Genomic DNA, 25,786 nt, shown 5'->3' with positions numbered 1-25,786 from the left:
CCCTTCAGTTTAATTACTATTTTCTTTAATTTTTGGCAGCAGACGATTATATTAAGAAAGACCTATCGTAGTGGAGGGAGGCAGTGAACCTAACTTTTGAGTCCTGGAAGTTTGCCTTGTGCTTTAAAACATTGCCTTGAATTAAGAACTTAACATAAAACACGTCAAGAAGCGAATCATTAAGAAAAACACATCACTGACAAGCCGGTGATCCTTCAAAATAAATAAATAGTCTGTTGGAGCAAGGAAAAAATATATAGCTTGGGACACCATCATTAATTTTGTTAAATTTCGGCCTTTCCTTTCCTTAGCCTCTCTTTTTCCCTTCCTAGCTCCTTACCTGCTTTTCGTCTTCTGCGCTTGTTTTGGTGTCGTTGTTGATTTTTCCTTCTCTCTCGTCTTTCTTCTGCTTCGTATTTTTTTTTCTCCTTATTTATCGTCTTCTGTCTCCTCTTCTTTCCTACACTTCAATGCTTACTGAAACTTACATCATCCTTCACTCCTCGCTTGCTCCTTATCTCCTCCTCTGCGCTTTGTTCTCTCTCTCCTCCTACTTCTCTTTTTCTGTTCATCTTTTTTATTCCATGCCCATCTTCAGTGTCAGTGCTTCTTCTGTCCTTCTCCTGCTCCCTATTTCCCCTTCTGCTTCCTCGCTTAATTCTGTGTTGTATTTTACTATTTCCTTCATTTAGCTTGTTCCGTGTCTCTCCTTGGCGATTTATTTTTGGTTATGACTGGTTAACATACTTTTGTCCGTAATCAATGCAGAGTTTGGCCATAATGGAGGGATTTGTGTAACACAGAAGAGGACATTAAGGTGTAATAAACAAAATGAATCGTTTAGGAAAAGGTGTTACGGAGCTTCCTTAACTGACGAGAGTACGGACCGTGAATATATCTCTCTATTTACTAAATTAGGTTTCACCCATGCTAAATAATCACGAGGGAACCCACCATCCACTCATTCACTGTAGTAGCACCTTCCAGATGACCTTGTTCTGAGTGGTAAGTCAAACAGTGCCCAATAATTCAGGAAGACACTTAGCGTTGGGTAGTAAATATATCACCAACACATTGACGCCTGGTGGTCCAGTGGGTTACGTAGCTCAGAAATGACACAGGCTGGTCCATGTATAACCCTGCACTTCCACTCCGCCGGGCCATTTTTTGTGTGTTGTGGGGACGGCTCAGTCAGTGTTATCAGTACCTGCCCTGCATCACTCACTTGTTTCCTATTTCCAGTGCCACAGCCACCCCCACACAGCCGACTGACCCATCCCAGCTACACACAAGATACTGGCAGGTGAGGTTCTAGTGGAGCGCTGTTTATGGACTACCCTCTATTTCTCACTTAATGGGTCATATTCTCATCGGGTAAAGAAACTCCTTAACATCCTTTCCTGAGCGATTTGTTTGGATATGGCTGGTTAATATACTGTAGTTTTGTAAGTTACACACACACACACACACACACACACACACACACACACACTCACACACACACACACATAAGTATGTATATATATATATATATATATATATATATATATATATATATATATATATATATATATATATATATTGGAACAGTTTAAGCAACACCACGGTCATTACTCGTATTCTCGTCGGGTAATGAGGGATATTTATTTCTCGGTGTCGGTGGTTAATATCCTTTTGTACGTTATTTATGCACAACATGATGTTGTTTGAAAGATTTAAATTACAACTAACAGGGGTACCCGGCTTTGCCTGGGCCAAAAACGCGAACACTCTAATCCTATTTTTGTCCAGTTCAGTCTTACTTTCTACTCCAGAAAAAACATGTATCTAATATGCTTTTGATGAGAGCTAATAAGAGGTCCAGGAACTTTCTATTTCACCTTTCGTATATGTACGCACTTGTTTCCTATTACCGATGACCTCAAATGACCTCGCAGGTCAAACTCACATAGCCTATGTCCGAGCTGGAGGTCATGTGAGTCTCCATGCCATAAATTGGGCTGTAGGGGTACCCGGCGTTGCCAGGACAAAAAAAAAAAAAAAAAAGGCAAACACTCTACTGGTGACCTCAAATGACCTAGATCTGAATCTTGACCACCCTAAAACCATCCTTGGGTCACCCTGATTCAGAATATATATGGATCTTGGGGTCTCTGGCCCTTGGTTTGGGCGAGATTGAAGGAGAAACAAACAACCAACCCTAACCTTTCATAATATATATATATATATAGATATATATATATATATATATATATATATATATATATATATGGAGCCTCTGTGGTACAGTGGTAGAGTGTGCGTTTCGTACATGGGTGGACCAGGGTTCGCGCCCCGCCAGGGTAATAAACTTTGGGAGTGTTCACCCAGCCATGTACTGCATTGGCTGATACAAGGGGTGTTGTGGTTGAACCAGTGTCACTTACTGTAAAGTATGCTTGCACCCAGTCGGCTTGCGAGGGCCGATTGCACTTGGTTCACAGACTACACACACATCCAAAGCCACTCCAACACTACAATTACACTTACAAGCACTTCTCACTCGACATACAATCTCTACCAAACAGTCTAAGCCACTTGGTAGACATACATTGGCTGTATTGTCCCGACTTCGGTCGAGATAGGCCGGTCCTGCAGTGGATACTTAAAAAGCTGATGATGATGATATATATATATATATATATATATATATATATATATATATATATATAATGTCACTAGTTGGTGCGATCCTATATTTAAATAGACTCGTGACATTGAACTTTGGTGGGAAACCATGAATTCTAGTGGAATCCCAGTATGTATCACTCAGTAAACCGCCACATATTCACCTGATCAGGAGTGTTTTCAGAAAAATTTTTCACTGTTTCATAAGTGATCGTCTTTGTGTGCAACATTAGCTCCTCCGCTGAGTGATTTGTTATGGGCATGTATTGCTCACATGAAATTCGTTAGCCGTTAGCAAGTGCGGCCCGCTCTCACCTCTCTCTCGCACAATCTGAAGTCAGTCAGGATTTGAGCATCGTGGAAGCATGTTTGATTGGGCCCAGTGTGGAGCAGTGCCGCTGTTGTCCAGCAAGTTCCTGAATTCCCACCTAGTGTGAGCCGGCGAGAGGTTTAGCGTGTGGCAGCGTCCTTCCTCAGCAACGACACCCAGTCCATCTCGCTTAGCCCACTCTCTGACCAGTATTTTTCTTTTTTTCCTAGGTTTTAGTTTAGCTTTTCAGTGAGCGAGTGAGTGTTTTCTCCTTATTTTGAATTCATTTTGAAACATGTAACGTAAATTTATCTCATTGTAATCAATAAATTCACAGTTCTTCTCTCTATAGCTTAATGTAATGTAAACTCATGTTTTATTTCTTCACATTAAGCTTATTTTAGTCATAGCTCCAAGTTTGCATAAACGCTTTGCATTATTCATAACTGGTACTTAGGGCAATCCTTTTTATTAATTTAAATCCGTTGTGCAACCAGGAGTTAATGCACCAGCAAGAACCTGTTTATCATTCATAGCATTAGATATTGATTGTCAGGGGTGGAGTCACTTTCTCCAGAGCTAACAGTACCAATAAACAGCACGTGTGAGCAATTAATCTCTGCTGTGTACTGTTAAGAAAGTTTATCAATATTTGTCCTTAGAGAATCGAGGAAGTAAGCCGGCATAAAGTAATCATTGCTTGATTCTCACAAGTCAATTCTTTGTCCTGTTCTCAAGTATTATTGAATATTATTCTTTAATATTGCATACTCTCAAAAACCCTGTGACATCTGGTGACCTCACCAGGATATTAACTCCTAGCTCTAAAGTTATTCACGAGATAATAATCACTCACTCATACTTAGGTATTTATCATTAAAGTCCATAGGCACTATCTTACTGGTGATTATTGACTCAGTTCTATTAATTTTACATAATAGTTTTCATAGTCACTTGTTTGTTTAATTTTCTTTTTTTTTACCAGTTTAACTCTATAAAAGTGGTCATCACTAACCTGTGCCTGTATTCTTCATTCTTGATTATTGGCATCTTTCTTTGCAAAATGTGGTCAGTACTTAGTCCTTAGTTCACCCAGACTGAGTTAGCATCATGACTACCAATGTCTATGTACGGGAAGCTAAAGATATGGGGCATACAGACCCCAAAGTAGTAAAGGATTACGTCCTTTCTCGGTTTAATTACGAGCAGCAACGCGAGAGTGATGCTCGTGAAGAGCATAGAATCCACCACAAATATGAGCGAGAACAGCACGAACATGAGCGAGAACAACGTGAGAGAGAACGTGAATACATGCGAGAACAACGAGAACACGAACGTGTCGAGCGAGAAGCACGCGAACAACATGAACTTGAAGTGCTGAAGCTCAAGCGAGATTCCTTGGCTTCAGACACATCTGGTGCAGCTGGCCCAAGGTCCACGAGTGCTCTCCCTGCTCATGTTATTTTTTTTATTTTTATTTTTTTTTTAAATAACAGAATGGAGGAAGGAAAAACAAATGGGGAAAAAAAAAAATAATCCATACACCAGATTACTGGTGTCCTCTATTCATAAAATATCTGTAACAGTTAGATTTGAACAGTTGTGGGTTGAAATTTGGAGGAAAACAACTCTGGGGAAGAGTGTTCCAGAGAGATGCAGTTCTGGGAATGAAAGAATTCTGATAGGCAGAAGTTTTGCAATATGGTTGAGTGACATTCCAGTCATGAGCGCTACCAGATGCCCGTGTAGCACGAGGGAAGGCATGGAGAGGTGGCACCATGGACGCAACTTCGTCTGAGCATTTGCCAAAAAAATATCTGTAAAATAATGCAAGGGAGGCAACATTCCTTCTTACTTGCAGGGGAGGTAGTTTATGTGTAATGGCAGGGTTGTTAATTATTCTAACAGCTTTATTCTGAATTTTGTCTAGTTGTCTTAATGCAACCTCTCCACAACCATTCCACAAGGGTGAGCAATATTCAAGCTGAGAGCGCACATGACTCTTATAAATTATAGCTCACTGCTCATCGGCGAAGAAGTTACGGACTCTGTACAATAATCCAAGTTTCTTTGAGGCAGTTTTAGCAAGTGATCTGACATGAGAGGTCCAGCTGAGGGCACTGTTAAGTGAGACACCAAGAATGTCAATACTTTTGGAGATGGGAATATTAGTAGCACTGAAGGTAATGTACGAATCTGGCAATATCTGTCTATTAGTAAACTGTATATATTTAGTTTTACTAGCATTAAAAGAGACAAGGTTGTTTTGTCCCCATTCACTGATTGTAGATAGATCTTGATTTATGGAGATGGCTGTACTGAGTTGAGAGGTAGAGATATTAGACTTTGTAAATGGATGTCTTAGTGTGAATGAACTATGTAGTGTTGAGTCATCTGCATATGAGTGAACGGGATTGTGAGTGACAGATAAGAGATCATTAATATGAACCAGAAATAGGGTTGGCGCCAGAACTGATCCCTGCGGCACGCCGGCGTCAGTTGAGTGAAAATTCGAATATACATCATCTACTTTTACTCTTATTTTCCTGTCACTAAGATAAGAAGAAATCAAAGGAACAAAAGACGTTAGTCCATAGCAAGGGAGTTTGGACAGCAGGGAAAGGTGCCATACTCTGTCGAAAGCTTTAGAGATATCAAGAGCTACTGCATGAGTTTCTCCATAAAGATCAATTGATTGATGGATGGTATGAGTTAAGAGATTGAGTATGTCAATGGTGGATCTTTCGTTATGGCGACCCCACACATCAAGCTTCCCCCATACAAGGAAGGCGAGCAAATCGAGCCATACATAGCTCGTTTTTAAGACATGGCTCAACTGTACCAGCTGGATGATGCAACTAAGTGGCTTCAGTTTCTTAGCCTATTTGAGGACCCTGCCCTCGATATTCTCCACAGAATTCGTGGAGACAATCTCACGTATGAGATGATGAAGGCTGCACTTGTCAAAGCATACGGTCTCACAGTTGACGACGCCAAGAGTCAGTTCATGAGGGCGTGTTTACAGGAAAAAGAGACTGCCATTCAGTTTCTTGACCGGCTTACTGCTTACTTAGATGAGTGGATGGAGAAAGATGAAACTCCTTCGTAACCCTCAGTCAGGACAATCGACTTTAGTGTATCAGAAGCAGGATGCAAATGCAGCCTTTATGCCACAACAAGCGTACAGTGGTGCCAACCCCACCAGTACAGGTACTTCACAGTTCACTAGTTCCCCAGCGACAGTGAACCCTCCTCCACAGGTGGTCAATGCTCCAGCTCCTCAGATGGTGAGCACGACCCCTCAGATATCAAGTTCTCAGGAAGCCACATTGGCTGCATCGTTTGTTCCGCAGTCTCACCAATGACTGGCTGCTACCTCCTCAGACCCTTCCACCAGTAACACTGCCCTTCTTGTTCAGCCAGGATTTGTGGGAGGTGTTTCTGTAAATGTTCTGAGAGATAATGGTTCCTCAGGTTGCTCTGTCAAGCAAAGTTTAGTTCGGCCCAACGAGTACACGGATAAGCAGATCCAAGTTAGACTTATTGATGGGTCAGTGAGATTGTTCCATGAGGCACGTATCCAGGTGGCATCTCCTTTCTACACTGGCTTGACAGCTACTGTTGTCATGCCAGAACCCTTGTTTGACCTCATTATCGGCAACATACCGGGCGTCAAAAACAGTTGTGCCGTAGATGTTGCTACTCAGACTTCGGCTGTTGCAGTAACACGAGCCATGGCCAAGGCTCTGAATCGTGTCACCCGGTTGACCATCGCAACGGCGCAAGATTTGATTTGTAGTCAAGATGTTGTCCAAGAACAACAGTCTGACCCGACACTTGCCTCAGTGTGTAAGAAGCTGGAGAGTAAAGTGATTAAGTATTCACGGGAAGGTCAAGCCAGGTTCCTTCGTATGTGAGGACGACTATACCGTGAGTCACAAACACCCCAGGGCAAGGTTCGACTGCAGTTCGTCGTTCCCGCGAAGTATCACCGGGCAGTGTTCGAATTCGGTCATTGTTCAGTGATGGGAGGTCACATGGGCGAAAGAAAACCTCTGACCGCATCCATGCTGACTTTCTGGCCAGGAAAGGGACAGGAAATAAAAAGGCTTCTGCGTTCCTGTGATGTGTGTCAGGGTACCACTGACCGGGGATGTGTCCGTCCTGCGCCATTGAAACCAGTGCCTGTAATCTCTGAACCGTTCGAGAGAGGGTAGCAGATGACATTGTTGGGCCAATCTCTCCTAGGGCAAGTGATGGATCAAGGTATATCCTCATTATTGTTGATTTCAGCACACGATGGCCTGAAGCCATGGCCCTTAAGAATATAGAGGCCGTCACTGTTGCTGAGGCATTGATTGAAGTATTCTGTCAAGTAGGTATCCCCAAAGAGGTCTTAAGCGACCGGGGTTCGCAGTTCACCTCTGCGATGATGAACGAAGCATTTAGGTTGTCCACCCAAGGCCTGCGAAATATGCCTTAGTATCCCATGTGTAACGGATTGTGTGAGAGGTTCAATGAGACTCTCAAGAAGATGCTAAAGCACATGGCCGCCAAACAGCCAAAGGAATGGCTGCGGTTCATTGTTCCTCTTCTGTTTGCTTATCTAGAAGCCCCACAGCACTCCTTGAAGTTCTCATCCTTTGAACTGGTGTATGGAAGGTTGATCTGTGGACCACTTCAAGTCCTTCACGAGTTATGGAACGATGAAGAACCCGACCCTGAAGTCAAGACCACATACACCTATGTCCTTGATCTAGCTGACCGCCTCCAGTTGACATGCGAGTTAGCTAAGGAAGAATTGATCAAGGCACATGAAGTTCAGAAAGCCTATTATGATAAGAAGGCAAAACTTCGAAAGTTTAGTCCAGGTGATAAGTGCTTGGTGTTACTCCCCACTGCCCAGGACTAGTTGTTGACGCAGTGGAAGGGTCCTTTTGATGTAGTAGAGCACATTTCAGACCTCAACTACATAATTCAGATGGGGAATCTTTGCAAGAGGTTCCACATTAACATGTTCAAGGCTTATCATGAGTCAAACCCCGAGGAGACTGGCCTACGAAAACCTGATGATAGTGACCAGCCACTGGAAGAAACCGGGGCAGCCACGGTGATCCCAGCTGATGACCATGATGACGAGCCCTTAACCCCTAAAACGCGGGGCGTTGCGTTTGCGACGCTCGCCGAAAAGGACATAACGGCAGAGTGTCGCGTTTGCGATTCGAGTTAATTCTGAATAAACGCAGGCAAAGATGTTCCAGCTGGTATTGTCTATCAGTACCACCACCCTTTAGCTACAATTAGCATACTTTACCTTTGTACTACTGACCTCCGTTGTTGACAAGTATCGCGTTTTTTCCCCCTCCCCCCCCACCACGGCCCGGCCAGCCTGGCTGTGATACATGGCAGTGCTCTGACTGCTCAGAACTGTAAATCTGCACTCTCCTCTCACAAGCAGTTTATGCTAATAGGAAACACTAGCTTTTTTTCGCACGGTTTGCCCCTGTTTAGTGTCAGTTTACCGCAGGCTTTCAAAGTGACATTATGGCGAGTTCTAGCTCTTCTGAGTCAGCGCGAGCAGCCGACAGGAACGAGAATAAAGTGACGGGCGTAAGGCAGAATAAAAAGCGCGCTGCGGTGATCTTTTGGGAAGTAATATGATTGAAAATAATGTAGTATAAGTGTTTTTAGCTGTGAAAATGGAAATGTTTGTTGAGTGACGGGAAGACCGCCGCCGCGCTGCATGTCAGCCGTATGCTTCGTTGATTTTAGCCTTATTTTCAGTGCTTATTGTACAAATACGGATTCCAAACTACCTGTACGTTGTAGTATAAAGTTTACTGTGACAGAATGAGGCTGTGGTAGAGGGGAAACCGGGTTGCTGGAGGTGTGAAAGTGAAGATTTTGTTACCCAACTTTGCAAGTCTCCACAAGTCTTTGGGTAGTCCATGAAGGTTCAACACCTGTCTCTGGAGAATGCTGAATGTAAGTACTATCTGCCATACCAAGCATAATGTTCTAAGGTTAATCTCTGATTTTTGGCTAATATTTTCCTACAGGTACTCAGACGGCGATACAACGCCGCCACCCGGGGGGGGTTGGCTGTCGATGGCCGCGTATTAGGGGTTAACCACTCAGTCCCGTCAGGAAGAGACTGTCGGAGATATTTTACTTAACACTGACATAGCATTGGGTGATCAGAATGCCATAAGGTAACTGCTCTGTCGGTATGCTGATGTCTTCTCTGACCAACCTAGACTTGCAAAGGTTGAGTGTCACAAGATTGAGTTGACCAGCGATACTCCCATAAAGGTTAAGCCATGTCCGATTCCCATGCGACTACTGGGCGCAGTAGACAACGAAATTGCTGATATGGAGATTGCTGGTATTACTGAAAAGTCCTCATCTCCTTACTGCAGTCCAATGGTAGTAGTTTGCAAGAAAGATGGTGGAGTCAGGATTTGTGGCGACTATAGGAGGCTCAATGCAATCACCAAAGTGGATGCTGAGCCAGTGGGTGACCACATTGCCATCTTCTCCAAGCTGGCAGGGTCACGATATTTCACAAAGCTCGATTTGGCGAAGGGATTCTTTCAGATTCCCCTTCACCCCGAGAGCCATCAGTTCACTGCCTTTCCTACTCCTAGGGGGTTGTATCAGTATAAAGTCCTCCCATTTGGACTTACCAATTCCCCAGCAGTATTCAATTGTGCCATGAGACAAGTGCTCCAGGGTGTTGTAGGAGTAGAGATGTTCGTTGATGATGTCCTCGTTCATTCTGCCACGTTGGAGGAGCACCTCAAACTCTTGGAAATTGTCTTGAGTAGACTCCAGAGTTTCAACATGACTGTGAAGCCTAGCAAGTGTAAAATTGCTCACAGCGAGGCAGAGTTCCTCGGACATATTGTTGGTAACAATCGCTGCAGGTGTCAGGGTGACAAGATCAGGAGAGTTAGAGAAGCCCCGAGACCCGTGACCAAGAAACAGGTTAGGGCATTCCTTGGCCTAGTGGGGTATTATAGGAGTTTTATCCCCAACTTTGCTCTCATTGCTCAACCGTTGTACGAGGTGCTACGGAAATATGCTCCAAACACCATTGAATGAGGAGAAGCGCAAGAGAGATCTTTTGCTGCCCTTAAGAACATGTGCAAGGAGCCTATCTTGCAGTTGCCTGATTCCAACAAACCTTTCATACTGCGCACTGATGCTTCACAAGATGGAGTAGGTGCCGTATTGATGCAGGAATCGGAAGGTGGAATCTTCCCAGTGGCATACCACAGCCGTAAGCTAAAACCCGCTGAGAGGAATTACAGTACTGTTGAGAAGGAACTCTTGGCCGTGGTTGATGATGTTAAGAAATATTACTATTTTTTATATGGAGGACCATTCACTCTGGAAACTGATCATATGCCACTCACTAGTCTCAGCACGACCAAGATGGCTAATGCAAGACTGACACGCTGGACACTGTAATTACAGCAGTTTAACCTTGTTGTTAGATACATCAAGGGAAGCAATAACGTAGGTGCAGACCTGATGTCTCGCCTGCTAAATGCTGACTAACATGGGCAACTGTTGTATGCTGGGTTCCGTAAGACAGGTGTTCTAAGAGATATGAGTAATCCAAGGACCAGCCTGGTTCCCAGATAAAAGTGTACCAGTAATTGCTGACATCTCGCCCCTTGGTCCCACAGGACACGTTACGTCCAGGACCTGTATATACATGTATACCATAAGGTAAGGGGGAAGTTTGAGAACCCCGCAGAGACAGTCCGAGGCTGTGTATGAATTGCCTTGTGGAACGTCTCGAGCTTCTCAGCTTCCTGTCATTAATCATAAGTGTAGTGTTAGGTTAACCAGTACACTGCTTGTTCTAATAAATTTGTAAATTCAAGAACTGGCACGTTTCCTGGTTAAGAATGTTAGGTTAACTAGTAAACTGCCAGTTCTAGGAGATTTGTAAATTCACGAACTTCACATTTCCTGGTTAATAAGCATTAACCAGTAAACTACAAGGGTTCTGAGAGATTTGTAAATCCATAGACTACATTTCCTGGTTAATAATAACATAAGTACTGATTGCTAGGCAGAGAGAGAGAGAAATGACACTTTTGATGCTCCAAATTGATTCCTTTCGCAGGTGCAGCTGGGGGGTGCAGTATTGCCATGCAGAAGAGCTGATCATCCCTGACGCATGCTGCCGCCTATTCTCCTCTGCTTCGTCATCATCATTTACTATTGATTTGCATTATGTAATTTTACATGTAGGTACAGTTCCACCACAACTGTCACACCAACACCGTGTATTACTTACATCACGCTACATAAAAATTAGTTGCTAATGTAAATGTAGCTAACTTCTCACTCAGTTTGACCTGAGTACAGGATTTTTCACCGTCGTCACGGAGTTTTTTCCTCAAGTTTGCTTCTATTAACGTAAATACAAGGTTTTTTCGCTCACTGGCGACTGTGACTTTCTCCTGTAGCAGGATAGTACACATACACCACAGTGTGAATCTTGTGTGACTGAGTTAGGATTTATATGTATGTATATTGAAATTTTTTATCTTGAGAAAAAAAAAATTCATTTTGATGGGGTGTAATGTCACGAATTGGCACGATCCTATATTTAAATAAACTCGTGACATTGAACTTTGATGGGAAACTGTGAATTCTAGTGGAATCCCAGTATGTATCACTCAGTCAACCGCCACATATTCACCCGATCGGGAGTGTTTTCAGAACAATTTTTCACTGTTTCATAAGAGATCGTCTTTGTGAGTGACATTAGCACCTCCGCTGAGTGATTTGTTATGGGCATGTATCGCTCACACTAAATTCGTTAGCCGTTAGCAAGTGCGGGCCGCTCTCACCTCTCTCTCGCACAATTTGAAGTCAGTCAGGATTTGAGCATCGTGGAAACAGGTTTGATTGGGCCCAGTGTGGAGTAGTGCCGCCGTTGTCCAGCAAGATCCTGAATTCCCACATAGTGTGAACCGGCGAGAGGTTTAGTGTGTGCAGCATCCTTCCTCAGCAACGACACCCAGTCCATCTCGCTTAGCCCGCTCTCTGACCAGTATTTTTCTTTCGTTTTCCTAGGTTTAAGTTTAGCTTTTGAGTGAGCGAGTGAGTGTGTTCTCTTTATTTTGAATTCATTTTGAAACATGTAACGTAAATTTATCTCATTGTAATCAATAAATTCACAGTTCTTTTCTCTTGAGCTTAATGTAATGTAAACTCATGTTTTATTTCTCCACATTAAGCTTATTTTAGTCAAAGCTCCTAGTTTCCATAAACTATCTATCTATCTATCTATATACCCAGGCTGCTTCCCCCAAGGAAAGGGAGGTAGCTGAGACAGGACGACATACTCCCCATTTACTCATCCATTCAAACACATTCATTCGCATCTTAGCCCCAAAGGGGAGAATGGACAGATCCTCACCACACCACACCGCACAAGGGTCAACTGCACATTGCAATCAGTGACATCTGCAGCAGGGCCCAACAGCAGAACTGGTTTACCCCTGCCACATCATAACAGACCCATCCCCTTACCTGCACCTGACCTGACTAGCTGATCAGACCAAATGTGAGAGAATATCCCCTCAGGGCTGCGTCATCACTTATTCATTCACAGCTTCTCTCCATTTATTTCTGTCACGCACAGCCACTCTTCCTTGCTCAACAGACATCCCTCTCACATCCAGCGCTCTCTTCACACTGTCCATCCATCCTATTCGTGGTCTTCCTCTCAGTCTTACACCTCTCACATCATATCTAGTTATCTTTTTCACCAATCGCTCATTATCCATTCTCTCCATATGCCCAAACCATCGCAACACCCTCTGCTCAACTCTACCAGCCATCTCCTGAACAACTCCAGTTCTCCTTTGCACTTCATCATTTTGCACCCGATCCATACGCGTCACTCCACACATACTCCACAGACACCTCATCTCCATTACATTCAAATTTTTCCTCTCTGCTGCACCCATATTCCATGTTTCAGCCCCATATAACGCAGTCGGTACCACAACACCCTCATACAGCCTTCTCTTTACATCCATTCTAAGCGAACAACATTTAAACACTTTTTTCATTCCTTCCAGCACCTTTCCTACTTCATTTATTCTAAACTTCACTTCTGCATCTATTCTTCCATAAACACTTTGCGTTATTCATAACTGGTACGTAGACCAGTCCTTTTTATTAACTTATATCCGTTGTGCAACCAGGAGTTAATGCACCAGCAAGAACCTGTTTATCATTCATATATTAGATATTGATTGTCAAGGGTGGAGTCACTTTCTTCAGAGGCTAATAGTACCAATAAACTGCAGGTGTGAGTAATTAATCTCTGCTGTATACTGTTGAGAAAGTTTGTAAATTCTCGTCCTTAGAGAATCGGCGAAGTAAACTGGCATAAAATAATCATTGCTTGATTCTCACAAGTCAATTCTTTGTCCTGTTCTCAAGTATTATTGAATATTATTCTTTAATATTGCATAGTCTCAAAAACCCTGTGACATATATATCATCATCATCATCAGCCGTTTGAGTATCCACTGCAGGACCGGCCTATCGCGACCGAAATGAGGACGATACAACCAATATATCTCCACCAAGTGGCTTAGGCTGTCTAGTAGAGATTGTATGTAGGGTGAGAAGTGCTTGTAAGTGTAACTGTAGTGTTGGAGTGGCTTTGGATGTGTGTGTAATCTGTGAACCAAGTGTAATCAGCCCGCGAAAGCTGACTGGGTGCAAGCATACTTTATAGTTTGCAACGCTGGTTCAACCACCGCACCACTTATGTCTGCCAATCAGTACGTTATATATATATATATATATATATATATATATATATATATATATATATATATATATATATATATGGGGCAGTAAGGTGTAATAAGTAAAACAAGTCGCTTAGGAAAAGGTATTTTGGAGCTTTCTTAATCGACGGGAGCTCGGGCACATATCTTTCTGTAGGTGCCCAAGATATGTTTCTGTCTACTATTTTAATAAGGAAGCTCCCTAACGCCTCTTCCTAAGCGATTTATTAAGCTTAAAATACCTTACCGTACTATTCTGTTACATAAAGAACCTATATTCATAAAATTAATCGCTAAGGAAGAGTTACCAGGAAGCTACCTTACCCGACGACAATATGGGCCAATGAAACACTGACCACTCACGGACTGAGCGCACGCTACCCGACAGGTGGTGACCATAAGGAACCTCAGTGACTAAAATTTTACTGGTATGGCAGTGTACATTTAAAGAAATAAAAACACCCTGGATGAAGCCAGGCTGATATCAGGAAAATTATATCACTTGATTATCGTAAATCTGACTATGACTGACCTACAGTAACCTAACTCGATCTCAGTTTGTACACTTGACTTTTGACCGACCTGCTGACCCTACTCGACCTGACCTTGTGGAAGTTACCTTATTTATTCTAATTGGGTGTGAATATAAATGAAATGCTCTCGTTAGATTAAAATGGATTTAGACTGATGCTAATTGGTCTTAATGACTCAGAAGCGACCTAATTATACCAGAGTTAGCATAAATCGCCCTAATCATTCGTACTCTATCTTGGGAGCGTTTTCTCGTCGGTTAAGGCAGCTCCCAAACACCATTTCCTAAGCCACTGATTTAGCTTATTACGAGTGCACCTTGCCATCCTCTTCTACATTACTTAGATAATTTTAATATCACCATACTCTGCAGATGTAACGTGCAAAACGATATCACCCAGCCGCGGAATAAATCGGTAAGGAAGAGGTCACAGGGAGCTTCCCTAACCCTGAATTCCAACTCGTCCTTTGCTCTGTTATTCCCTCTTCACTAAAAATTCACCTGAAAGGAAATAAAACGTATTTGTATTTCACGTACTATGCACGATTCAACCAACCATCTATCCATCCACCTATCTATCTATCTACGAACTCACCTTTAAAGGAAAACAACACATACTTGTATTACACTTACTCTGCATACAGTTCAACCAGGTATCTATCTGTTGATCTACTTATCTATCCATCTATGCATATATATATATATATATATATATATATATATATATATATATATATATATATATATATATATATATATATATATATATTTATGCGAGGAAGAACGAACCAAAGGCCATGAGCCCGCAGTAACATTTCCCTCCAAGAGAAAAACAAAATACAATAGAGAGCCAAATTCAAGATCCGATAATTTTGAGATGCCTGGACACACTGCGTTTGAAAGACTGGAGATCATAGGCAGCAGGAAATACAAACAGAGGGAGACAGTTCCAGAGCTGACTTGTTGCATAAATGAAAGACTGGGAAAAACGGTAAACTCTTGCATTAGAGAGTTGAACAGAAAAGGGATGAGAGTTTGTGGCTAGACGGGTGCTGCACGCCCGTTGTAGAGGTGGAGGAATGCAAGCAGACAGTTCAGAGAAGCAGTGACCATTACAGTAGCGATAGAAAAGAGATAAAGATGCAACAGTGCGGAGAAGAGACAGAGGTTGAAGGGAGTCAGTAAGAGGAGGAGAGTTAATGAGACGAAAAGCCTTTGACTCCACCCTATTAAGAAGAGCTGTATGTGGGGAGCCTCCCCACATACGAGAGTTGTACTCCACACAGGGGCGGAGAAAACCCCTGTATAGAGTCAACAATTGTGCAGGGGTAAAGACAGAGCGGAGTCGGCTTAGCACACCTAATCTCTTGGAAGCAGATTTTATAAGAGATGTAATATGATCTTTCCAAGATAAGTCCCGAGTAAATAAAGCTATAAGCATGTTCAAGGATGATGCAGGATTAAGCTGAATATTATTAAACATTAATAGGTATACCTGTGGAAGATTTTGTCAGGTTGATAGGTGTAAAATCTGAGTCTTAGATGTATTAAAAACAACAAAATTATTTTTACCCCAGTCAGAGATACGAGCCAAGTCAGACATTAGGTGCGCCATAGCCTCATCCCTTGTTCGTTGAAGTAACTGTTGAGATGGGCGCTGCGGGAACCGAATGGAAAGGTGAAGGGTGGAGTCATCAGCGTATGAGTGGATAGGGTTAGATGTACAGCTTAGAAGATCATTGATGAATAAAAGGAAGAGAGTTGGTGATAGGACAGAGCCCTGAGGAACACCACTGTTGATAGATCTAGGACAAGAACGATGGCCGTCTACAACAGCGGCTATAGAACGACCAGAAAGGAAGCTAGCGATGAAGGCACAGATAGAAGGATTGAAACCGTAGGAGGGCAGTTTGGATATTAAAGATTTATGCCAGACTCGATCGAAAGCCTTTGAGATGTCAAGTGCAATGGCAAAGCTTTCGCCAAAGTCCTGAAAGGAGGATGACCAGGAGTCTGAAAGGTAGGTGAGAAGATCGCCAGTGGAGCGTCTCTGACGGAACCCGTACTGACGATCGGAAAGAAGGTTGTGATAGGAAAGATGCCTTAAAATTCTTCTATTGAGAATTGACTCGAAAACTTTTGAAATACAGGACGTTAAAGCAATTGGACGATAGTTGGAGGGTTGGGAGTGGTCACCCTTCTTTGGGACTGGCTGAATGAGAGCAAACTTCCAGCAAGAAGGAAAGGTACGAGTTGACAGACAAAGGCGAAAGAGTTTGCCTAGGCAGGGTGTAAGCACAGAAGCACAGTTCTTAAGAACAACAGGAGGGACCCCATCAGGCCCATATGCTTTGTTAGTACTGAGGCCAGTGATGGCAGAAAATACATCAACTGAAGAAATTTTAATGTCAGCCATGAGGAAGTCAGAGGGGGGAAGTGATGGAGGAACAGCACCAGAATCGTCTAAGGTAGAATTGGAGGAGAAAGTCTGTGCAAAGAGATCTGCTTTATCAGTATAACAAACAGCTACAGAACCATCAGAGTAGAAAAGAGGAGGGAAGGATGATGAGGTAAAGTTGTTAGAAAGATTTTTGGCAAGGTGCCAGAAGGAACAGGAAGAATTCGAGTTGGAGAGTTGAGAGCATTTAGTATGGATGAAATTCTTTTTAGTAGAGTGAAGAACAGACTTAACACGATTCCGGGCAGAAACGTAAAGATGATGTGATTCAGGGGTGGGTTGGCTCCGGTACCTTTTGTAGGCCCTCTCCTTGTTGCGGACAGCATTAGAATAAGCGTAATTAAACCAAGGCTTTCTTGCGTTAGTCAAAGGATATTAGAAAGGAATGTGTGCTTCCATGCCCGAGAGAATAACCTCCGTAATGCGCAAGGCACACTCAGATGGCTCCCGGCCATGGAAGCAATAATCATTCCAGGGAAAATCAAAGAAGTACTGCCTGAGGGCCTCCCAGTCCACGGCTCCAAAATGCCACAGGCGACGTTTCCCTGGAGGATCCGCAGGCCGTAAAGGATTGATAGGACAGGTTAAGGTAATAAGGTTGTGATCAGAGGAGCCCAATGGAGAGAAAAGATTAACAGAGTAAACAAAAGGATTTGTTGTGAGGAAGAGGTCAAGGATGTTGGAGCTCTCTCCAAGGCGGTCAGGGATATGGGTAGGGTGCTGTACAAGCTGCTCTAGGTCATTAAGGATAGAAAAGATGTAGGCTTGTTCACCAGGTGGATCTGTGAAAGGAGAGGAGAGCCAAAGGTTGTGGTGAACATTGAAATCTCCTAGAATGGAAATTTCAGAGAAAGGAGAAATGGATAGAATGTGTTCCATCGTAGAAGTAAGATAGTCAAAGAATTTTTGATAGTCAGTAGAATTAGGGGATAAGTAAACAGCACAGATATATTTAGTCAGAGAATGACAGGAAAGCCGAAGCCAGAGTGTAGAGAATTCAGAAGAATCAAGTTCAGGAACACGAGAGCAAGATAAGTCGTTGCGTATATATACACAACAGCCACCTTTGGCTTTGAAATGAGTATAGAGAAAATAGAAGTATACAGAAAAGGGTTTGCTGTCAGTTGCCTCAGACAGTTGAGTCTCCGTTAGAAAAAGATGGTGAGGTTTAGAGGAGGAGAGGTGGTGCTCAACAGAGCGAAAGTTAGAGGAAAGGCCGCGAATATTGCAGAAATGAAGAAGAAGAGAATCAGACAGTGGTTCCAGGCACCTCGAGTCATCATCGGGAGAGGGGCAGATGGTGGGGGCATTTATGGTCCGCCCCCCCTGGGGACTCCGAGGCTTGGTGAAGAGACGCCATATTTTTTTTTGAATTTTGAATAGCAAGTGTACAGTAGTGTGTACCGTGCATGTAGTTTGGTGTAGATAGTGAGAGAAATTTGTACTGGAGAGCATGCTGGCCTACTCTCTGTGTAACTGAGACACTGAAAAAGTTCAGCAAAGGGGGATGGTCAGGAACTAGTCATGAGAGCTGATGAAACGGGAGCTCCAGCACTCACTGTCATCAGCTTTCCGTCCACCTTGGGAGTACTGCCCTGCTCGACTAGTGCTATATATATATATATATATATATATATATATATATATATATATATATATATATATATATATTGTTACGGAACAGAGAAAGATGATGTACACTTTAAGTGAGAATACTAAAAATCACTACTGTCCCGTAAAGTTCCAGGTTCAAAACAAAAGAGTTAGGTAAAATTACAAGTTAAAGTTTAATGCTCAAACTAACAACAAAACATTCAGGACTCATAAGGATAATGTAATGGCAAAAAAAAGGTTAAATATATGGTTAACTGCAATAGCCTCTATTAACACGAAATTAGCAAGAGTAAATTTATCTAAGTCAGCCCTGATAAAATGAAAATACACTGGGTAATGCTCAGTTAATGCAAGATAAATTATTACAGATACAAACTATTATTAATGATGGCTGACAATAAGAACCCTACATGAATTACAAAAACCTCACTAGGCCCACAAATCAAACTTATGCTATACAGTACAAGAACAAAATGCAACAACATTTATACTCAAATTACACAGCTGCTAGATGGTTGGAGACTTCCTGAGCACTCAATAATAACTGTACAGGGGAGGACAGAGATGTGAACAAAATGAGGAGCAGATCTAAGTGGCAATAATGCAGAGACTGAGCTCTTTATATAGGGGCCGGCAGAGCTTGATACAACTTGTAAGAAGGACGCGCAAATGAAGCCATCGGGACAAAGAGTTGACAATCCCGCTCTGAACAACAGAAAGAACGACTTACTCTACTATAACGGTAGAAGGGGGGGACTGAGGCAGAACACGCTCGTGATCAAACATGCAGCATACTGTGCGTTAAAATTATACAAAGGATGATGAAATCATAGGCTATGTAACACCTCCCCACAAAGAAAAAGAAATTTACAAAGGAAATTTCTTATTACTCTAAAACAATCTGTCTAAAGTCTAGATAAGCAATCTGCAACAACATTTTCTTTCCCCTTGACATGTTGTATGTCTAATGAATACTCCTGAAGAAGTAGACTCCATCTTGTCAATCTCTGATTTTTATCTTTAAACTTACTAAGGAATTTCAGTGGGTTATGATCGGTATAAATGACTATGGGGTCAAAACCAGAACACAAATAAAATGAAAAATGGTGTAAACCCAAAATCAAGGCCAAAAGCTCTTTCTCAATAGTTGAGTAGTTCTGTTGAGGTGGAGTGAACTTCTTACTGTAATAAGATACAGGGTGTTCAATACCCTCATCATCCTCTTGCAGCAAAACAGCCCCAGCTCCTGTATCACTTGCGTCAACAGCCATCTTAAAAGGCTTAGCAAAATTTGGAGCAGCAAGCACTGGCTGACTTAATAGAATAGCTTAAATTTGTTGAAAGAGGATTCACAGTTATCGGTCCAGACAAATTTAACTCCCTTTTTCAGTAGGTCTGTAAGTGGTGATACAAGAATAGAAAAGTTAAGAACAAATCTCCTGTAATAACCTACCATTCCCAAAAATCTTTGTAGCTCTTTCCTACTTTTAGGTCTGGGAAGATCACTTATAACCTGAACCTTAGCTCCTGGTGGTGCAACATGTCCATTACCAATTACGTACCCAAGGTACTGAACTTTAGCTTGACCAAACTCACACTTTGATAAATTAGCTACAACATTAGCAAGAACCAAACGCTCAAGAAATTTACTAACATGGCATAGGTGATCTTTCCAGTTGTCACTGAAGATTAATACATCATCAATATAAACACACACCCTGCCAAACCCTCTGTTACAACATTCATGAGCTTCTGAAATGTGGCTGGTGCATTCTTCATACCATATGGCATTACGGAACATACAAAAGTCTTTCCTAGTGTTACAAATCATGAGATCTCCCTAGCACGTTCAATCATAGGTACTTGCCAGTATCCCTTTAACAAATCAAACTTACTTATGTACCTATCCTTTCCGATCTTGTCTATGCAATCTTCCACACGAGGGAGAGGGTAAGTGTCTGTTTTGGTTATCTGATTAACACGTCTGTAGTCGATGCAAAGCCGCTGTGACCCGCCTGGCTTAGGGACTAGAGTGACAGGAGAACTCCACTCGCCCTGACAGGGCTCAATCATCTTGTGGTCCAACAGGTAGCAAAGCTCCTTCTGGATGAGAGGAACTTTCACTGGGTTCACACGGTAAGGAGGCAGTTTAATTGGCTTTGCGTCTCCAACATCGACATCATGCATCAACACAGTAGTTCTTCCTGGAGTGGTACGGAACACTTGCGGGTACTCCTGCAGTAATGCTGAAAACTCCTGCCTTTCCTCGGGAGGTAGATGAGAAAGCTTAGTCTGGAGATCATTCATGATATCAGGATTCTTCCCCAAACTATCATTCAGGCTCATACTGCATGGGAGAGCTTCACTTGCAGACTCGGGTGGAACAGCTACAGTGCAGACTGGATTATTTTCGTCCCGCCTGTGATATAACTTTAGCATGTTGATGTGACATAGTTGCTTGTTCTTTCTATGATCTGGTGTGGCGATGACATAGTTGACATCACTGAGTTTCTTCTCCACGAAATAAGGACCACTAAACTTGGCTTGAAGAGGTTGCCCATGCACTGGTAGCAGAATCAAAACCTGATCTCCTGGCTGAAAGTGGCGTAACCTGGACTTCTTATCATACCAAGTCTTCATCTTCTCCTGAGCAGCTCCTAAATTCTCTCTCGCCAGCTGTAAAGCAGTGGACAACCGTTCTTTGAACTTCATCACATACTCCAGCAGGTTGACGTCATCTTCCTCCGACAGCCAGCATTCCTTGGGTAGCTTAAGGGGTCCTCTTACTTCATGGCCAAACAGTAGTTCAAAAGGTGAGAAGCCCGGTGATTCATTTGGAGATTCTCTTGCGGTAAACACAACGAATGGAAGACCTTTATCCCAGTCTTTCTGATGTTCCAAACAGTAATTCTTGAGCATCGATTTGAGTGTTTGATGATATCTCTTCAACGCTCCTTGAGTCTGGGGATGGTAAGCTGAAGACGTGATTTGGGTGATGCCCAACTCTTTCAGAGACTGCTTGAAAACATTTGACATGAAATTACTTCCCCGGTTTGACTGTACCTCCTTGGGCAGACCAAACTTTGTGAAGAACCCTAGTATTTCCTTAACCACGTTCTTTGCTGAGATATTTCTAAGTAGAATGGGTTCAGGATAACGAGTAGCCATATCAATCAGGGTCAACACATAAGAAAATCCTGAAGAAGTCTTAGGAAGAGGGCCCACAATATCCACCAACACATGGGTGAATGGCGCCTCAAAAGGAGGAATGGGAACTAGAGGTGCAACCTTTTCGGTCTGATTACACTTCCCCACAACTTGACAGGTGTGACAAGACTTACAATACCAGGAAACATCCCTGAAGATACCTGGCCAGTAGAAGTGTTTCAAAATGCGTGCCACAGTCTTCCTCACTCCAAGGTGTCCTGCCAAACTGGAATTATGACCCACTCTAATGATATCCTGCCTACAAACACGAGGGATGACAACTTGATGTACAACCTCCCATTCACAGTCGGCTGATGCTGTTGGGGGTCTCCACTTCCTCATAAGTACTCCTGACTTTACATAATAACAAGTAGAAGCACGGCTGACTCTTCTTCACTGTAAGCAGAGTTAGCTAGACCTTTCAACTCAGGGTCAGCAACCTGCAACTCAACCAACTCTTGACGAGACGAATTATCAACACTACGGGGTACTGCCTCATCTGGTGAGTGGTCCAAATTAGCAAGAAAAGTGTCAGCTAGGATAACATCATCATCATCATTATCCTCTAAATCACCAGTAACTTTAGACTTAGCCCTAGTGACAGCAAATGCAGGGAACACATCAGGGATATCACAATCCTGAGCCGCAGCCACTGGCTCACTAGACAACTGAGGAGCTGGACACACTTGACTTCCACCAATATCATTTCCAAGTAAGAAAGTTACATCTGACATTGGGAGTGTCTCAACCAACCCAACCATAACGGAACCATTAACAAAACCAGACTCTAAATTCACTCTGCACAGAGGGACAGAGAAGTAATTATTCCCTACGCCTTGTAAGATTACAGTTTCATCAGAGGAATTAACATTAGAGCCTAGAACACTGGTCAGCATAAGGGATTGGCAAGCACCTGTATCACGATATATTTTAACTGATTTCCTGTCATTACTGTCCAGAGGACTGACAAAACCATCAGACAGGAAATTAGCACATGAACTCTTGAGAGTGTCACCCACGTCACTGCTCAAAAGAGGAGCTCCGTCATGAGAATTTAATTTACCCCTCAAAGCAGGTTCAGTTAACTCAGTAAAGAATTCTGGGAACTCTCAAGGGTGGACACTAGACCAATTGACTGAATATTTAAAGACTCCTTTTTGTTCACATCACGCTGTCTCCTGAAACATTTCTCCGTAGTATGACCAAGCTTACTACAATAAGTACATTTACTTTTCTGAAATCTAGAGGTGGAGCTGGTATTTACTTCCTGAGAAACATCATCTTTATTCTCTTTCCTGTTACCTGTACTCTGAGTAGAGGCAACGTACTTACTCTCAGCCTTCCCTTTTCCTCTAGAATATCTCTTGTGAGTGAGAACATATTCATCAGCTAAAACTGCAGCATCAGACAAATTATCTATTCTTTTCTCATCAAGATATAGGCTTACATCTTTATAAATACACCTCTTGAAGTCCTCCAGCAAAATCATCTGCTTAAATTTGTCAAAATCAGAATCCACATTCTTAGAATTTAACCACTGCTCTAACAGATCTTCTTTGATTTTTGCCTACTCAACATGGGATTGCTTATCTTGCTTGTAAGTTGTCCTAAATTTTACTCTATAAGCTTCAGGAACAAGCTCATAGGCCTTAAGAATCAAGCTCTTAACTACATCATAATTATCAGATTGATCCTGAGGCAAAGATGCATAAGTTACTTGAGCTTTACCGGTGAGAACAGTTTGAAGGAGTACTGGCCAATACTTTTTAGGCCAATTAAAACCTGTAGCTACCCTCTCAAACAACTGAAAATACTTTGTTAAATCAGATTCATTAAAAGGAGGGACAAGTTTAACATTTTTAGCCACATCAAAATCATCAGAGCTAGATGATCCAGTTCCACCTTGTTTCATGCGATACTCATGATCTGCCTGAATTCTAGCAAGTTCAATTTGTGCCTGAGCCTTTATCTGTGCCTCCTGAATCCGAGCCTGAGATTCAGCCTCCTTAGCATTTGCTTGAAATTCAGCCTCCTTAACACGAGACTCCACCGCCTTAGCCTGAGCCTCCTGCAGGGCTAGCTGTAACTTAGCAAATTCAATCTGCGTTCGCTCATTTGGAGGAGTTACATTAAACAAGCTTTCATTAATCATGTCAACAATTTGATCTTTAGAATGATGAGAGCGAACAGCAATTCCCAATTGTTGAGCAACAAGCTTAAGTTCATTCTTTGTTCTGTTTTCTACATCACACACTGTTTGCACATTTGACAAAAAATCTTTGGCTTCATCAAGTGTAGTGATAGTAGACATCATGAATAAATCATAGTCACAAAATATCAAGCAATATCCTTATGATAATATCCTGAATATCCTGATAAGAGGTCGCCAAATTTATGTTACGGAACAGAGAAAGATAATGTACACTTTAAGTGAGAATACTAAAAATCACTACTGTCCCGTAAAGTTCCAGGTTCAAAACAAAAGAGTTAGGTAAAATTACAAGTTAAAGTTTAATGCTCAAACTAACAACAAAACATTCAGGACTCATAAGGATAATGTAATGGCAAAAAAAAGGTTAAATATATGGTTAACCGCAATAGCCTTTATTAACACGAAATTAGCAAGAGTAAATTTATCTAAGTCAGACCTAATAAAAGGAAAATACACTGGGTAATGTTCAGTTAATGCAAGGTAAATTATTACAGATACAAACTATTATTAATGATGGCTGACAATAAGAACCGTACATGAATTACAGAAACCTCACTAGGCCCACAAATCAAACTTATGCTATACAGTACAAGAACAAAATGCAACAACACTTATACTCAAATTACACAGCTGCTAGATGGTTGGAGACTTCCTGAGCACTCAATAATAACTACAGGGGAGGACAGAGATGTGAACAAAATGAGGAGCAGATCTAAGTGGCAATAATGCAGAGACTGAGCTCATTATATAGGGGCCGGCAGAGCTTGATACAACTTGTAAGAAGGACGGGCAAATGAAGCCATGGGGACAAAGAGTTGACAATCCCGCTCTGAACAACAGAAAGAACAACTTACTCTACTATAACGGTAGAAGGGGGGAACTGAGGCAGAACACGCTCGTGATCAAACATGCAGCATACTGTGCGTTAAAATTATACAAAGGATGATGAAATCATAGGCTATGTAACAATATATATATATATATATATATATATATATATATATATATATATATATCTATATATAATTTGTGTGTGTGTGTGTGTGTGTGTGTGTGTGTGTGTGCGTAGCACCAGTCGAGCAGGGCAGTACTCCCGAGGTGGATGGAAAGCTGATGACAGGGAGTGCTGGAGGTCCCATTTCATCAGCCCTCAGGACTAGTTCCTGACCATCCCCCTTTGCTGAACTTTTTCAGTGTCTCAGTTACACAGAGAGTAGGCCAGCATGTTCTCCAGTATAAAATTTCTCTAACTCTCTACACCAAACTACATGCACAGTACACACTACACTTCCTATTCAAAAAAAAAAAAAAAAAAAAAAAAATGGCGTCTCTTCACCGAGCCTTGCAGTCCCCAGGGGGGGGGACCATAAATGCCCTCACCATCCGCCCCTCTCCCGGTGACGACTCGAGGTGCCTGGAACCACTGTCTGACTCTCTTCTTCTTCATTTCTGCAATATTCGCGGCCTTTCCTCTAACTTTCGCTCTGTTGAGCACCACCTCTCCTCCTCTAAACCTCACCTTCTTTTTCTAACGGAGACTCAGCTGTCTGACGCAACTGATAACAAACCCTTTTCTGTATCCTTCTATTTTCTCTATACTAATTTCAAAGCCAAAGGTGGCTGTTGTGTATATATACGCAACGACTTATCTTGCTCTCGTGTTCCTGAACTTGATTCTTCTGAATTCTCCACACTCTGGTTTCGGCTTTCCTGTCATTCTCTGACTAAATATATCTGTGCTGTTTACTTATCCCCTAATTCTACTGACTATCAAAAATTCTTTGACTATCTTACTTCTACAATGGAATACATTCTATCCATTTCTCCTTTCTCTGAAATCTCCATTCTAGGAAATTTCAATGTTCACCAGCACCTTTGGTTCTTCTCTCCTTTCATGGATCCACCTGGTCAACAAGCCTACATCTTTTCTATCCTTAATGACCTTGAGCAG

Source organism: Coenobita brevimanus, chromosome 81, assembly GCF_032717465.1.
Source record: "Coenobita brevimanus isolate Jiangsu-jjx chromosome 81, ASM3271746v2, whole genome shotgun sequence".
NCBI lineage: Eukaryota > Metazoa > Arthropoda > Malacostraca > Decapoda > Coenobitidae > Coenobita > Coenobita brevimanus.
This window is presented reverse-complemented; position numbering follows the sequence as displayed.